This window comes from Callithrix jacchus, chromosome 9 (assembly GCF_049354715.1).
Source record: "Callithrix jacchus isolate 240 chromosome 9, calJac240_pri, whole genome shotgun sequence".
Taxonomy (NCBI): Eukaryota; Metazoa; Chordata; class Mammalia; order Primates; family Cebidae; genus Callithrix; species Callithrix jacchus.
The window spans coordinates 42,993,931-43,010,039 of record NC_133510.1 but is presented as its reverse complement, the minus strand read 5'-3'; the positions used below and the strand labels follow the sequence as shown (position 1 = coordinate 43,010,039).

The window sequence follows — 16,109 nt, the reverse complement described above, 5'->3', positions numbered from 1 at the left end:
TCTGCTTCCAGTACAGAACAGAGATTACAGGTTTGAGCTAATTTTGTTCAACAGATGAGATTCCCAATGTCCAAGGATTAAAGAATACTTGTTATACAAGGAATGTGAATATTCCAGATATATGCTCAAAGACCCAGGTTAGTGTCTTTGTTTCTCACTAGGCTGTAAGCTCCTTGAAGACAAACATCTCCAGTGTTAACTTGTCCACTCTTGAATTGTCAAAACTTGGCCCAGAACTAGGTACGCGGTATACAATCAATAAAAAATTGTTGAATGAATGTTCTCCAAATTCCTCCCATGGCAAAAACAGAAGAAACACTAACGAGTGAACTGCTAGTTGACTGTTTCTCTCCTTACTATTGAGAGTCTGAAACGGACAAAGACCTTTATATAATCATTCCTTCCTTTCAAATGAAAGTCTGTGAATTATGCTATTCTTTTCCTATTGCTTCAGGAGAAGGTATTTGACAAAAGGCTTCCAAGAAAGGCTTTGAAAGAAAACTCTGCAACAGAGATGGCATGTATGAACTGCTGCGTTCTGGAGTTGAAGACCTGAACAAAAGTAATTCTAGCGCAGAATTCTTTGACTGAAGTCATCTTCCTTGCCCGCGGAGCTTCAGCCTACTCGCATCCAGTGCTTGAGAGTTCCGATAGGCAACGATGAGCGGTAGCATCTAGTCAACATCCGTTTCTTGAGCACTTACTTACATGTGAGGCACCTTGCTTAGTCGCCGTTTTTACTGTACACTGCTTGGAAATGGTGAAGAGATTCAGCGGGCTCTTCTTAGGACCAATCCTACAGAGTTGCGGATGGAAGTCATTTTGATTAGGGGGACGGTTTATTTGCAGGAATTAGGTAGAGAAACAGGGCCTGCCACTCAAGAGGAATGAGAAACTAGCTAACAGGAGGTGGACTGGGAAGGAGCAAAGCGGTCACCCCGTTTCGCAGGGCAACTCTCCAAAGACCATGCTCAAGCTGGGGTAGCACAGCTCTCGACACCCGGCCCGACGCGGGCCTCGGCCAGGGGCCACGTGATGCGCGTGTTTACGTTGAATGACGGGCGCTAGGTTGGGCGGGCCTTGGCGGAAATCAACTTCCGGGGGCAGAGGTGTTCGAAGCCGGGTGGTGCGTGGCTACCCCAACTCTTATGACTGGGGCCGCGGTTTACCCTCAAGGGCCTAGGGCAGTGGCGCAGGTGTGCGCGTAGGGGTCTGCGTGGCAGCGTGGGCTAGCGGCGCAGCGGCGCAGCGGCGGCAGCGGAGAGCGAGAAAGACAAGCAGGTAAGTCAACGCTCGCCTTCCGGGGCCTGGGTCTTGGGGCCGGGGCCGCGTGAGGCGGGCTGAGGCGCCCTACCCGGGGGAGGAGCGCGGCCGAGCTTCCGCCGCCTGCCGCCCGCCTGCTCCGGTTTCGCCTTCGGCTGTCGCAGCAGCGGGGAGTCAGGGGGCGTGACCAACCTCCCGCTGGAACTGAGCCAGCTCGGGGTTGGGAGTGCCCACTTGTTTCTGCGTTCCTCGGTAGGTACCGGTACCTGCACGTCCCAGAATCGAGTGTTTTCGAAAGTCTGCACACAGGAGCACGTCATTATTGTGTCACCGAAGCTCCTACCGAACGGAGACCTCGGTTCTTGCTTAGGTTTCACAGAACGCGCCTGGTTTATGTATCTCTTTTTCCTTTGCCAAGTGCACCGGGTAAAAGCTCTACAGCGTCCGCCAGCCACATTTCCTTATAGTTCCTTGGGTCACATGTTGCAATAAAAGTGGCTTTCGGGGTCAAGGCAGGAGCCAGTAACTTTGCCAAGTGCTGAGGTATATCCTTCATCTCCGTTAGCGCGCCTCCCTTTCTCAACAATAAGGTTATTTCCTCCATCTGCGTGTGTCGTCTGCTGCAGAGGAAAGCTTTGGATATGAAACCTGTTTTGGCTTCACTTTAAGTAGTAGAACTCTATTAAAAGCTGCGCTGAGTGTTTTTTTGGTAGGATGATGTTGCTGCTGCTACTCTCACTTGCTTCCCTCATGAGAGTTGGGGCAGAGCTTGATTTCCTGGAGCGTAAAGTCTTGGCCACAATTTTAGGTGACTCAGCAGCCCCTTACGAATTCTGACTTTTTCCTTCCCTCCCCTCTCAGCTGTATGGATTCTGATGCCACCTTTCTCTCCAAATATTAATTCGAGTGGGAGTTGGATGATGGTTTTTGGAAGCAGTTCGCTTGTTGCGTGGTGGAGTTACTGGAGTGGGCTGACATTTCACTTCACAATTTAAGGAATCCCCCCCCCCCCACACACAATATTTAGTTGAGTGGTGTGACAGGGACTGGCAACAAATTCGCTGTTGTATTCTCTGCTGTCGGAGACTTCTATACTTAACGATCACCTCATTGTCCTCTGCTACAATTTCTGGTGCATTGAGGGGATTGGTTATACTGTCTGTACCTATCAGGTAAATGTAGTAAGGGGCATGCCAGGCAGAGTGCACCTGCATGGTCCTGACTAACCAATAAACCGTGTGGTAGAGAATTGCCCTGGTTACAAAGTTTGGTATCCTCCAGGCTGCCTAGGAGGCTGTTCTGTGGGCTGGGAAATCTTTTGAATTGGTTTCCTAGTAACAGTATAAGCCCAATGGAATAAACATAAAGAAAACAAAGTGATGAAAGTACAACTTACCTCTTAACTTTTATTAAATGGAAAAATGTAGCTTCTTATTTGAGTGATCCATTTAAAACTTCGGAGACATTTTTGTTTATTTTCATCATCTTAATAACAGACAAAAGAAACTGCAGAAAATCGTCCCAGAGGAACGTCACTTTGTTTTTGGGTGGCATTAAAAAGAAAAAAGACATTTAACAGTGAGCTTGTCTGGAGCTTAAATGAACAAATAGGAATTTTGCGTAATAGGCATTTTATGTTTTATCTATATGTGTAAGATGTGTACATTACATATGATTGTTACAAATGAAGATACTAGAAGACGCTGTGAGAATGGAGTAGAATGGATGGCTCCATTAAGAAAAATGGAAGGGGAGTGTATTAGATAAGTTGTTTCCAAACTCTAGGTCATAATTACAGCATTCCTTTACCAACCTGTTCCTTATGATTTTTAATCTTCCTTGAAAGTTTATCAAATTTTGTTGTTTTCTGTCCAAACAACGAGAACTTAATTGAAGAAGGTATTTCTCTTTAGATTAACTCTTTGTGTTTATGCATATGTTTCTGATATACTAATAATAAACTAATTTTTTAGATTTGCAGTATTTTAAGGACTTTTGGTCTCCTTACTGTTCCTGCCTGCCCTATTCCCATACCCAGTAAGTTTGGTTTAGCTCATTTAAATGATATATATTTTTAAAAAGGACATATGTTGCTTTTTTTTTAAATTAAGGTTTATTGAGGTACGATTTATAAATAAAAAAATAATTTTTACTATATTGCTGTATAGAGTCTGACAAACACATGTGGTCATGGATCCACTGTCACAATCCAGACAAATAACATTCCCATCATGTTAAGGTTTCCTCCCCTCACCCATAGGTTCTGGCAACTACTGATCTGTTTTTTGTCCCTATAGCTTTGTCTTTTCTTGGAATGTTATGTAAATGGAATCATAAAGTATGTAGCCTTTTGTTTCAGGTTTCTTTCACTTAATGCTTTGGTTCATTCATGTTGATGCATGTTTGTTGATGCTTTGTTGTTTTTTACAGCTGAATAGTATTTCATTGTGTGAGTATATCATAATATCTTTATTCACCAATTGAACAATTTTTGGCATTTAGGAATGAAGCTACTGTAAACAATCATGTGCTGTTCTTTGTACACTAAGGTACAGGTCTTTGTGTAGATATCCATTTTCATTTCTTTCGATTAAACATCTAGGAATGGAATTCTTGGGCCATGTGCAAGTGCATGTATAACTTTATGAGAACTTACCAAATGTTTTTCAAGGTAGCTGTTTCATTTTGCATTGTCACAAGTGATGTTGGATGGTTTCAGTTGCTCCACGTTCTGGTCAACACTTGTTATTTTATTTTTAATGTTAGCTATTCTAGTATGAGTTTACTGAAAACTCATTTATGTTTTAATTTGATTTTTTCTTCTAACATATTGAGCATCTTATCCTGTGCTACTATTTGCTGTCTGTGTATCTTCTTTTATTAAGTGTCTGCTCAAATCTTTTGTTCATTTTTAATTGGGTTGTTTGTTTTCTTATTGGTTTGCAAGTGTTTTATACAATCTGGATATAAATCCATTATCAAATATATGTTCACAGTATTACCTTTGAGTCTGAGACTGTAGTTTGTCTTTTCATTTTCTTAACAGTATCTTTCAGAGAGCAGAAGTTTTAAATTTTGATGAAGTCCAGTTTATCAGTTTTTTCTCTAATGATGTGTGCTTTTTTTATCATGAGAAATTTTGCCTAATCCAAGTTTGCAAAGATTTTTTTCTTAGGTTTTCTTCCAGAACTTTTATAGCTTTAGGTTTTAGATTTAGGTCTGTGATGAATTTCAAGTTAATTTTGCATATAGTGTGAGATAGGCGTCAAGACTCTCTCTCTCTCTATTTCTGTGTGTGTGTGTGTGTGTGTGTGTATGTGTGTGTGTGGATGCCCCAGTCTTGCAGCATCATTTGTTGGAAAGAGTATTCTTAGTGTCTTTTCTTCATTAAATTTCCTTGGCTTACCTTGTCAAAAAGACAGTTGAGTATGTGTGGATTGCTTTGTGGACTCTATTTCGTTCCATTGTTCTGTGTGTCTCTTTGGCCAAAATTTCAGTACTTAATACTGTAGCTTTATAGTGCATCTTGAAGTCAAAAAGCCTCAGTCCTCCAACCTTGTTATTTTTCAAAAATTTTTGAGTGTTCTAGTTCTTTTTCTTTCCATGTAAATTTTAGAATCTCTTTATTTCTATATAAAAACATTTTTGAATTTGTATTCAAAATTAACTCAAAGTTATAGATCAATTTGGGGAGAATTGACATCTTAAAAACATTGTTTTTTAATCTGTTAATAAAATACCTTTCCTGGCACAGAGCCAGGTAATTTAAGTTTAATTTGAAATTTAAATGTTGAAATTGATATTAAATATGACTCATGCTTGTAATCCCAGTACTTTGGGAGGCCAAGGTGAGAGGATTGCTTGAGCCCAGGAGTTTGAGAGCAGCCTGGGCAACATGGTGAAACCCCATCTCTATAAAAATTAGAAAAATGGCCAGGCGCGGTGGCTCATGCCTGTAATCCCAGCACTTTGGGAGGCCGAGGTGGGTGGATCACAAGGTCAAGAGATCGAGACCATCCTGGTCAACATGGTGGAACCCCGTCTCTACTAAAAATACAAAAAATTAGCTGGGTATGGTGGCGTGTGCCTGTAATCCCAGCTACCCAGGAGGCTGAGGCAGGAGAATTGCCTGAACCCAGGAGGCAGAGGTTGCGGTGAGCCAAGATCACGCCATTGTACTCCAGCCTGGGTAACAAGAGTGAAACTCCATCTAAAAAAAAAAATTAGAAAAATGAGCTGGGCATGTTGGCCTGCACCTGTAGTCCTAGCTACTTGGAAGGCTGAGGTAGGAAGGTTTTTTGAGCCTAGGAGGTTGAGGCAGCAGTGAGCTGTAATCATGCCACTGCACTCTAGTCTGTGCAAAGGAGTAAGACCCTGTTTCAAGAGAAAGAACAAAATGAAACAACCTTTCTATATGTACTGGTCTTTGATTTCCTCTGTTTTTAAGCTTTCAGCATAAAAATGTTGCACATATTTTGTTACATTTGTATCTGAGTGTTTTATGTTATTTGCTGCTGCTTCAATGGTAGCCTTTGAAATTTTTTAAATTTCCAATTATTTATATAAGTACATCAATCTTTTAATATCGATCTTAAATTTTTGAATCTTACAACCTTGTTAAACTCACAAATTAGTTCTAATAGCTTTTGTAGCTACTTTTGTTGCTACTGCTGTCTGCTGGTAGAGTCAGCTTTATTTCACATTTTCTCATTTGTTTGCCTTTTATTTTGTTTTCTTGTCTCATTGCACTGGCTAGGACCTCTTCTTATGTAAACTGGAACAAGTCACATCAGAGCAGATAACCTTGCATTGCTCTTCATCTTAGTACAGAAGGCATGTAGTCTTTTACCATTGAGTGGTTAGCTGTGAGTTTTTTGTGGATATCATTTTGATCCAGCTGAAGAAGTTCTCTTTAACTCCTACTTAGAGTTTTAAAGTTTAATCATAAATGGATGTTGTTGTATTTTTTTTTTGATTGTGACCATAATAGTTGATTATAGTAGAAAATTGGAAATAAAGGAAGACTGTAAAAAATACCCCATTTTCAGTAATCTGAGGTAACTACTGTAAACATTTGGTGGCTTTTCTTTCAGTCTTTTCTGTTGCAAACATATTTAAAAATCAAAATTGTTAATATTGTTTTATGTTTTGCCCTTTTAACTCAGATCACTTTGTGAGTACCTATACCATGAGTTATTTTGAGAATTGTTATATAATGGCTATGGGTTATTGTGTTATATGGATATGCCCATCATTTAATAATTTTCTTATTGTGAAGTAGTAAAATTGTATTTTAGCTTTCCCTGTTGAAATTAACGTTAAATATTTGTTTGATAATTTTTCAAAATAATTTATAAAAATATGATTATTACTCAAAGTAAATAATTTTTTTATAGGTTCTTATTATCCACTGCCTCTGTTTGTTGTTCTTGGAATTTGTTCTTTAGGCTATTTATTGTAAGAAATTTGGAGTATCATTGGCTTTTTGGGAATCACTTTAAGGAAGAATCTTTCAATTTCAGAACAGAGTTCCTTAGAGATTGGTCTAGTTCAAACCATTTTTTAAGTGGTTTTGAGTCTGTAATCATTCAATGACTTTTCTACCTGTACTATTTTGTTTCCACTGATCTGTACAGAATTCCTGATGAATTATGTGTAAGGTAATATACCACCTGTGCTCTCCTTAAGCATTATAGAAATCTTCATGCTTAGCATCATGTAAACCCCTTTATGTATGTTGTTTTATTGAATTCCAACTGCCACTTTTTGGTAGCGACATTTTTCCCATTTCATAGGCAAAGGAAATTGAGTCTCCAAGTGAGCAGACTTACCTAAGGTTTTATTAATAGTAAGCAGTAGAGCTTGAGTTTCTCACAAGTCTTCCTCAATCTGTGCTTTTATTCATAGGCTATACTAGTAGTATTAGGTTCTTTTAGGTATTTTGTATATATCGCGTTTATTTTGAATATATTAATTTTAATGATAGCAATAAACTTACTAAGCACATTAATAAGTTAGCATGAGAAGGTATGAGTACTTCTGAAATGTTTATCCAAATTTATATCCTCTTAAATCTATTTTTATTTTCTAAATGGCACAAAGATTATTGTTGGCTTTGTGCTATACACTCTTAAATAATTAGGATCATTTTTACTGTGACTAGTATTCAACAACTTATTTTGAAATGTGAAGAATTTTGTAATTATAGGTTTAGTAAATGAAGATTGAAATTATGTTAATTTATAAAGTGAGCCCTGTTACTAATTCTGGTAACAATTTGTTTTTTTAGAAGGATACGTACATTTTGGTATTTACATTTCAACATGGACTATGTGAATGAAATAATTAGTTTGTGAAGTATGAAATAATTTTTCCATGTATTCAGAGAAGGTTGACTTTTCTGTGTCTATCATGTCCTACATTTTTTAATATGTTTAGCATGTGGTTAAAGAGTAGATCTATGTAATCATTTTAAAAAGCTGCTTACGTTTTATATTATGAGAATTCACAACTTCTGCAATTGTAGTAAAGACATTGCAGCAGTGTTATGCAAGATCCATTAATCTATGAATGTGCTTCACTGACAGGGGCTTACATGAATATTATTTAAAAACTACAGTAAAAGACAGTAATTAAAGGAGATTAAGTATGACTTTAATTATGAATTTTATACAGACAACTTAAAATTAGGTTAGATCTTTTGTTTAGTTTGCCCAAATTGGGCATGAAAAACAAAATATGCCTGTGAAAGCTTAATGGCATTAAATGGGCCACCCTGAATCAGAAGATGAGTTGAATACTTATTTTCTATTTTGCTGAATGAGAAGAATGTTCAATCAATGGTGATAGTTTTCATGAGATATTTTGATAGTTTAAGTTTTGTCTCTTGTTGGTTATGCAGAAGAGATTTACTAATTTCTCTTTTTATTCACTCTGGCAATTTGTGACTTATGAGTGGAGCGTTGAAACCATTTACAGTTAACGTATTTACTAATGCCTGAGGTAGGATTTGTGCTTGTCATTTTACGATTTTTTTTCTGTATATCAAGTAATTTTTTCGTCATTCCTTGATTACTCCTTCTTTTGTATTAAGTATGTATTTTCTAATGCACCATTTTAATTTCCTTGATGTTTCTTTCTTTCTTTCTTCTTCTTTTTTTTCAAGAGAGTCACCTAAGCTGAAGTGTAGTGGCACCATCATAGCTCAGTGCAGCCTCCAGCTCCTTGGCTCAATTGATTCTCCTGCCTCAGCCTCCCTAGTAACTAGGACTACAGGTGTGTGCCACCATGTCAGGTTAATTTTTTTTATTTTTTGCAGAGACAGGTTCTCATTATGTTGCCTGGGCTGGTCTTGAACTCCTGGCTGCAGGCGATCCTCTTACCTTGGCCTTCCAAAGTGTTGGAATACAGTTGTGAACCACTGTGCCCAGCCTTGATGTTTCTTTTACTGAATATTTTTTGAGCTATTTTCTTAGTGGTTGTCCTGGGAATTACAAATAGTATCTTATAACAATCTAGTTTGGATTAATACTAACGAAATTTAAGTTTGCAAATTTTGTTTCTATATATTATCTCCCCTTCCTTCATGCTAGTATTACATAAGTTACATCTTTCTACATTAATACAGTGTCCATTAACACTGATTTATAATTCCTGATTTATGCAGTTGGCTTTTAAATCACATTGAGAAAAGAGAGTCACAAACAAAAAAATTTGTACTGTCTTTTATATTTACCTATGTAGCTATATTTACTAATGTTCTTAATTTCTTTACGTAGATTCAAGTACTGTGTATTGTCCTTTCAGTTCAGCCTGAGGGAACCCCATCAGTATTTCTCATCAGTAAGATGTGCTACCATATATTCTCTTTGGTTTTATTTATCTAAGAAAGTCGTAATTTCTTCATATTCAAAGAGTAGTTTTGCTGGAATTAGAATTCTTAATTGGTAATCTTTTTCTTTTAGGATTTTGAGTGTATCTTCCCACTGCCTCTGGCTTCCATAGTTTTTAAGGAGAAATCAGATATAAAATTTTATTGAGGATTCCCTATTTGTAATGAGTTGATTCTCTCTTCTTGCTTTCAATATTCTCTATTTTTTGAAAGTTTGGTTATGATGTGTTACAGTGTGGAACTCTTGACTTTTATCCTACTTTGAGTTTATTGAGCTTCCTAGATGTATAGATTAATATTTTTCGTGAAATTTGAGAAGTTTCCTCACATTGTTTCTTCAGATGTTCTTTCTGCTTTTTCTCCTCTTTTTCTGGTATTCTCATTATGCATATCTTGGTATGCTTGATGATTTTCTATAGGTCTTTGATGCTTTGTTTTTCTTCACTTTTTTCTTTGTGTTCCTTGGCCTGGATAGTATCAGTTCACCTATCTTCAAGTTCACTGATTTTTGTGCCAGCTCAAATATATGCTGTTGAACTCTTTGAGTGAATTTTTGAATTAAATTATACTTTTTAACTCCACAATGTTTGTTCTTTTTTTGTAATCTCTGTCTTTTCATTAACAATCTTTATTTGATGAGATATTGTTATTATACTTATATATGGTTTCCTTTAGCTCTCTGAAACCATATCTAAGAAAATATTTAGAGAAAATATTTTAGTGTCTTTGTCTCTTAAGTCCAATGTCTATGCTTTCTTAGGGACAATTAACTGCCTTTTTTCTCTCTCTGTACAGACCATCCTTTTTGCTTGCATGTCTCACACTTTTTTGTTGAAAATTAGACACATAATATCTAATGTGGTAACTCTGGAAATCAGATTCTCCTCTTCAGGGTTTCTTCTTGTTGCTGCTCTTGTTATTTGTTTGCATAGTGACTCCTGAACTCTTTTTGTAAACTTTGTATGCTTTTTATGTGTGGCCACCAAAGTCTCTGCATGGTTAGTACTGGGCAGCTAATGATTGGATAGTTATTTTCTTAATGTTTGGAAGCAATGAGTCTCCCAGCCTTTGCTGATGGTCTCTGTGTGCATGATGGTGGGGCATGCCTTCAGTGCTTAGACAGGCAGTTAGTAACTCTACGTTAGCTTTTAGCTCCCACTTGTACAGAGCTTCAAGGGGGGTAGCAAAAGGTCAAAGCTTAGGTAGCCTTTTCAGTTCTTTACTGAGCACTTGTGTGAGCTTGGTCATCTAGAGTTCAAGGAATATGTTGGATCTTATCAAAACCCCTTATTGACATTTCATTACGAGCTTTTACTTTTAAGATTCTGGTCAGCTTGTTGTTTGCCCCAACTGTTACTGCCACCTCAGGCAGCTTGATGTTAAACAGTTGGCCCTGTTTGTTTTTGGCAAATGCCATCTGGGGAAAGGTTATTGGCACTAGGCAAGCTCTGAGTCAGGTTAAATAAAGACAAGTAAAGGAGTGGTGTTTTCCAGGGAACTGCCAGACAGATCAATAATGACAATTTCTGGGAATGGGGTTTTATAGGAGCTCCAACCCTATTTTGTCCCTCCAGGTGGCTGCTAGGCTGCTGGATTTTATTGTGATTTTGAGCCTCCTGATTTTTAGGGTTCTGATGGTACTGGGAATAGAGGGATGAGATTAAAATGCCATCAAACTTGCTGTTCTTAATGAAAATCAGCCATTTTTCTGTAATGCATTCTCCCTAGATTGATGCAAGCCTTTGATTAATTTCTAGAGTTTTGAAAAAAAGTAGACTTTAACACTTTTTGCTACTATTGTTCTTGCTTTATGGAGGAATTTTGGAGTTCCTTAACTCCAATATTCCTGCTGATGTCACTGTGCTATATTTTAATGACCCAAGTTCTTAATGTCACCTTATCCCAATTATACTTATATTCTGCTACTTTGCTTCATCTTTATCAACTGTGGTATATACAGTTTCATCTAAGAGAGCATTTGGGTATTCTAATTCAGATATGTAAAAATTTCCCATATGTACCAAATTATTTAAAAGTATTAGGCATCTGTTAAGTGCTGTGAAAATTCTACAGGAGAAAAATTTTAGTATGTTCCTATATTTAAGGAGGTGTCTGCTGTATAGTTAGGAATTTATGCATGTAAAAAATGTTGAATTATTGATTACCTGAATGAAAGAGATCTGATAAGGTAGAAGGTAAGCTACTTTTATTAATAATAAATAGTATGCTATAGAGGTAGAGCATTATTATCCATTATGTAATTTTATTCTTAAATAATTCAGGTCAGTTTAAATAGAGGAAATCTTCAGTTTAGGCCTTTTAATTATGGCTAAAAATTCAATTGAATTGTTAAAATTATTATCATGAATATTATTAGTGATTATTAAACACTGTGTGCAATGCCTGAACATATTACTTGGAGAAATTGGATTTTCTGGTTAATGGAATTTGCTAGTAAAAGAAAAACCGGAAGCCCAGTTTTTCCTTGATTTTATGAAAATCTCTAGACGTGTATTTGTGAGTTTTGATGCCTTAGTTACTGAAGATAAATGACTTCTCCCCTTGCCCCCTTTTAAAGCATTTAACTGAATGCTTATCAAGCTATGGTACCTGGCAGTCATAACTGAGAATATTATTTTTCAGCGCTATAGAAGAGAGTCACATGATTGTTGCCTTCAAGTAATTGGTAAGAACATGGGGTTAAAATGCAGTTGTATTGTATCTTTAAGTTCTTATATGAATATGTGTGACTTTTTGTGTTTTATTTAGTTTACATCATTTTATTTTTTCCTGCTTGAGGAAGACATAAATGGTTTGCAAGTGTTGTAAATGATTACTAGAGATGCTTTTTCATGCTTATATTGGCCAGTCTCTGATACGCATTTATTCTTATTCTTAATTTTACAATTAAAAGTAAAATGACATATTCTGGCATTTTGGGGGGAAGTAATGCTGTCATATATTTCACCATTCAGAATGCAAAATTAGCAATCTAGTGGAAGCAATTTCAAATTTTCACTCATCGTGAATTTAAGGATGCAAAGGACCTGCTTTATATTCTTGCATATTTTTTTAAGGAGTCATGTTAGATATTTCTAAGATGTATTTTTCTCTTCTCTTTACTCTCCTTATTACATTTGAATCGTGTAGTTTTAAGGTAGGTATTTATTTACTTATTTGTTACCAGACAGATGTCCTGTGTTTGGATAGTATATATTGCGGCCAAAGGCTCACCATAAAGTTGCTGAAGGTGAAGAGAGTGGGTTTTTAGAAGTACAGCTAATTCTGTAGTGTCTAGTTAATGTAAAATATAAAAACATCAACCAAATACATTTATACACAATAAAAGGAATACTTACCTGTAATCATAGGAACCCATCCCCCCCCCCCAAAAAAAAAACGGTTCTGTAAATGCTACTTTAACTTTTCAGGCCCCTTTATGCTTCCAATGCAATCTATCCTCAGGCCTACCTCTTAGCCACCTACTACCCCATCAGTGCAAATTTACCTTACAACTCCAAGCCCTAGCCGACCTTCAGAACTTTCTAGTCACCCAGACCGCTTCATTTAGCCGACCTGTCCACTTTACAGGACCCCCCCAAAAGTCCGCACCACCTCTTTGCTAAATAAACAATCAGGGTTTTGTGTTGGCAGACATACCCCTTGCATGACTATTCACTGCGGACCCATTGTAACACAGCTCCACTACTAATAAATGCTTTCTTATACCCACTTTTAATCACTCCTCTGAATGTCCCCTAGTAGATATGAAATGATACCTCCTCTAGTGGGAAACAAAACAAATGGAGCCATCCACATTACCCAACCACCACTTTCCAGCCACTCACCGCAGCCATCTTAGCAGGAACCCTGGGCGTATGGGAACATGAAAATAATAAACTCACACACATCTTCAATATACACAACCAGTCTGCTTATCCAGCTAAGGAATTTCTTGTGCGGGACCTCAACTTACCTCTGCCTCCGCACTAACTGGACCGGCACCTGCATTCTAGTCTTTCTAAGCCCTAAAATAGACATTGCCCCAGGGAACCAAAGTTTACTGGTCCCTGTTAAAGCCCAGGTCCATCAGTGCAAAGCTGTGCAGCGAATACCCCTGCTAATAGGACTGGGAATTGCCACTGCTACAGGGACAGGAATAGCAGGGCTGTCCACATCCCTGTCTTACTATCATGCTCTTTCTAAAGATCTTTCAGACAATTTAGAGGACATAGCAAAATCCATCTTTGCTCCCCAATCTCAAATAAACTCTCTAGCAACAGTTACACTTTCAAACCATCCAGGTTTAGACCTCCTTACCACTGAAAAAGGTGGGCTATGTACCTTTTTAGGAGAAGAATGCTGTTTTTACACTAACCAGTGTAGCCTGGTACAAGATGCTGCCCAACAGTTAACTGAAAATGCCTCTAAAATCAGGTAATGCCTTTCAGACACCTGGAGTAATCTTTGGAGTTGGGCACCATGGCTCCTCCCGCTGGCAGGTTCCCTTGTTTCTATCATTCTTCTTCTCTCATTTGGACCTTGCCTCTTCTGACTAGCTTCTCAGTTCATACAAAATTGCATTCAAGCCATCACCAATCAGTCAGTGCAACAATGCTATTCCTGAGTCCCCCAGTAACACCCCTTGCCCCCAAATCTCTCTCCCAGTTAGCCACCCATGCCACCCCAAATCCCACTCGAAGAAGCCCTGAGAAACATTGCCCGGCACCCCTCCACTTCTTATTAAAACAAAAAGACAGGGATGTTATGTCCCCCAAAGATAACAGCACTGTTGTCAAGCCATTATGAACTCTGTTACCCGCATGTATACCTCCAGATACCTTCCTGAAGCCTGAAAGTCTGAAACAAGAACACCACAAAGAAGGACAACAGGTTTCTATTTCAGACGACTAATCAACCCACTGAGTCAACAACAACCAACCCTGAGCTTAAACTTTCCACTCATTGCTCTGGCCTATAAAACCTGCTCTGCCCCCCACCTCCATACTGACTCCCTTTTTGGACTAAGCCTAGGTGAATAAACAACGCTGTGCTCACAGAAAGCCTGTTTGTATTGCCTCTTCAGTTGGATGCATGTTTAACAGCCTGCAGAATTACAGCAAATTCAAAGAGACTCTAGTACAGCCATGTGGTGGAAGAAGATTTATAGACAAAAAAATGGCATACAGAAATTGGAAGTGAGGTTCAGAATATGGATTGGTTATAGATTGGTTGGTGTTTGCCTGATTTGAACATGGTTTGATCACTCAGCAGTGTGTGAGTGATGTATTTGCTGGGATTGGCTGAGATTCAGCTATTGTTACAGACACATACTCCTAGGTTAGGTTTTCAGTCTTGTCAACCTATTAAGTTAGGTTGCAGTTTATCCACAAAGACTCAAATACAGAAGTATAGAGTCCTTCTCAGGCCATATTTTGTTTGCTTTAGTAATTCCCCACTTTTGGTCATTTTCTCAATGTTGAGAGCTTAACCAAAACTTTGGTCATTGATGTCACTATCATTTTAGTAAATGTACTTATTTGGTTTTGAAACCCACCAGGAAACAGTATAATAGTGAGTTTGGCAAAGGTAGGAACAAGCGTATCTCTTTATGCTTGAATGTCCTGTTGATAGGAGAAAAACAAAACCTTTTTTTCTGCTCTAGAATCTTATGTGTAAAGTCTTAATTTGCTTTCGTCACATTTAGCATGAGCAACTCCATTTTTGTTTGGTTTGGTCTGTTTGGGCCTAGTGAGTGAGCTCAGTCTAAAACAATGGCCTCCCATAATTTTGTTTAAAAAAAAATTCCCCCTTTTTGGTTACGTTCTCACTTAGGTGAGAGTGTGACCAAAACTTAGGGCCTTAGCACCACTCTCTAGCACCGTTGAAACTTTGGGTTTCCAGCCTCAGCACGTCATTCATAGGTTATAGTATTGTCATGGTGACAATGGTCGCATTTCTTTCAGCTCTTGTCATTCTACTTGAAGAAAGACCATTAGATATTCTAGAGATGGCTACATGCAAACATTTGAAACCTTTGAGAGAATATAGCACACTAGGTAGACTACTATTAAGACTATTGGGAGGATAAGAGCAAGAATTTGGAGTATTCTTACCTATGTTTCCGATAAATCAAATCACCAAAACTCAAGTAGATCAAAGAATGAGCTAGATAAGGAGTCTTCTTGCTTAGCTAAGTAGGTTTTTCATTAATCCTCTTCAACTGAATTTCTAATAATACCTGATGTTTTCTCCATAGGCCATAAGTGGCAGTGTCTGCACAGATACTTCTCTGTTTAGCCACTTTTACTATTTAGCATAACTTTTACAAGAGAATTTAAAGTCTGTTATGTGACCATAGCCTTTATAGTATATAAAGCCTATCATACTCTAGAGTCTATCATGAGGGATACATTTGTAATTATTGCCTCTTTTCTTCCAAACCATGGAAAAAGGATCTAACAAATGATGCCCTTCCAGAGGAGTGAAGGCCTTTAGGCAATGTTTTCTTTTAACCCATGATGTGAGTTAAGAAGTATGAACCAATGTTCTGTCTCTGACTGATTATGAGGCAAAGTTTCCCACCTACATTGGGCCTTCCTCTTTTTCTATCCAAGTGTAAGGTTATCCATGTAAAAGGCTGGCTGCAAAATTCTTCACAAATAAAAATATATCCCATAAGTGCACACAACAGACCTCTTTTCTACTTATATTGTTCATAGAGGCATAAGCAAGGAAAAACATTCAAAGATAAGAGTCTAATGATAGTAGAGAAATCTTAATCTGTGATCTTGGGAAAAGCTGTTCACATCAAGGATGCCATCTTCTTCTGGGGATAAACTTCTCTGTTTAGCTTAAGGGTTCCAATGGGTATACAGTTCCAAGAGTGTGGAGGGACTCTTGTCAGTTGTGAGATTATGAACCCAAATTTCAAGGTTCCAGTTTTGTTATAGTG

General features: G+C 37.8%; 1 protein-coding gene and 1 long non-coding RNA gene across 18 annotated transcripts in view; one reads left to right on the top strand and one right to left on the bottom strand.

The window, feature by feature from the left end:
• Positions 1-627: 627 nt before the first annotated feature.
• LOC144577886 (uncharacterized) lies at positions 628-1,728 on the bottom strand. Its single transcript, XR_013522723.1, has 2 exons — positions 1,355-1,728; positions 628-796 (listed from the first exon to the last, which is right to left on the bottom strand). It is a non-coding gene; the product is annotated as an uncharacterized LOC144577886 (long non-coding RNA).
• Positions 628-16,109, top strand: part of CCDC91 (coiled-coil domain containing 91) — a 366,252-nt gene continuing 350,770 nt past the window's right edge. For 15 of the 17 annotated variants that reach the window (XM_078339026.1, XM_078339025.1, XM_078339024.1 and 12 more), the window contains exon 1: positions 1,100-1,281. The gene's annotated coding sequence lies outside the window, so the exon portion shown is untranslated. Of the gene's footprint in view, positions 711-1,099; positions 1,282-1,367; positions 1,516-16,109 lie in introns of those variants that run through there. The other 2 variants (XM_078339017.1, XM_078339013.1) reach the window with 2 other exon arrangements.